At 42.6% G+C, this 784-nt stretch overlaps 1 non-coding gene across 1 annotated transcript; it reads right to left on the bottom strand.

The window, feature by feature from the left end:
* Nucleotides 1-424: 424 nt before the first annotated feature.
* LOC130947102 (small nucleolar RNA R71) lies at nucleotides 425-532 on the bottom strand. Its single transcript, XR_009072513.1, has one exon. It is a non-coding gene; the product is annotated as a small nucleolar RNA R71 (small nucleolar RNA).
* Between the last annotated feature and the right edge of the window lie 252 nt (nucleotides 533-784).

Below are 784 nucleotides of genomic sequence, written 5' to 3'. Positions count from 1 at the left end.
CTTCAAAGAAGAAGAACACATGGCAAGCCGAAAACAACACCAATGCCAACAATGCAAGGAAGGTGCTGGGTGACTTTACTGCACCTACTCCCAACTTCTATGGGAGAAGCATCTCTATCCCTGCCATTGGAGCAAACAACTTTGAGCTTAAGCCTCAATTAGTTCTCTAATGCAACAGAATTGCAAATTCCATGGACTTCCAATGGAAGATCCTCATCAGTTTTTAGCTGAGTTCTTGCAAATCTGTGACACAGTCAAGACTAATGGGGTTGCCCCTGAGGTCTACAGACTGATGCTATTCCCTTTTGCTGTAAGAGACAGAGCTAGAATATGGTTGGACTCACAACCTAAAGATAGCCTGGACTCTTGGGAAAAGCTAGTCAATGCCTTCTTGGCAAAGTTCTTTCCACCTCAAAAATGGAGTAAGCTTAGAGTGGAAGTCCAAACCTTCAGACAGAAGGATGGAGAATCCCTCTATGAAGCTTGGGAAAGATACAAACAATTAATCAGAAGATGTCCCTCAGACATGCTTTCTGAATGGAGCATCATAGGTATCTTCTATGATGGTCTCTCTGAACTATCCAAGATGTCTTTGGATAGCTCTGCTGGAGGATCTCTTCATTTGAAGAAGACGCCTACAGAGGCTCAAGAGCTAATTGAAATGGTTGCAAATAACCAATTCATGTACACTTCTGAAAGAAATCCTGTGAACAATGGGACTAGTCAGAAGAAAGGAGTTCTTGAGATTGACACTCTGAATGCCATACTGGCTCAGAACAAGATA

The sequence above is a fragment of the Arachis stenosperma genome, chromosome 8 (assembly GCF_014773155.1).
Source record: "Arachis stenosperma cultivar V10309 chromosome 8, arast.V10309.gnm1.PFL2, whole genome shotgun sequence".
Taxonomy (NCBI): Eukaryota; Viridiplantae; Streptophyta; class Magnoliopsida; order Fabales; family Fabaceae; genus Arachis; species Arachis stenosperma.
This window is presented reverse-complemented; position numbering and strand designations above follow the sequence as displayed.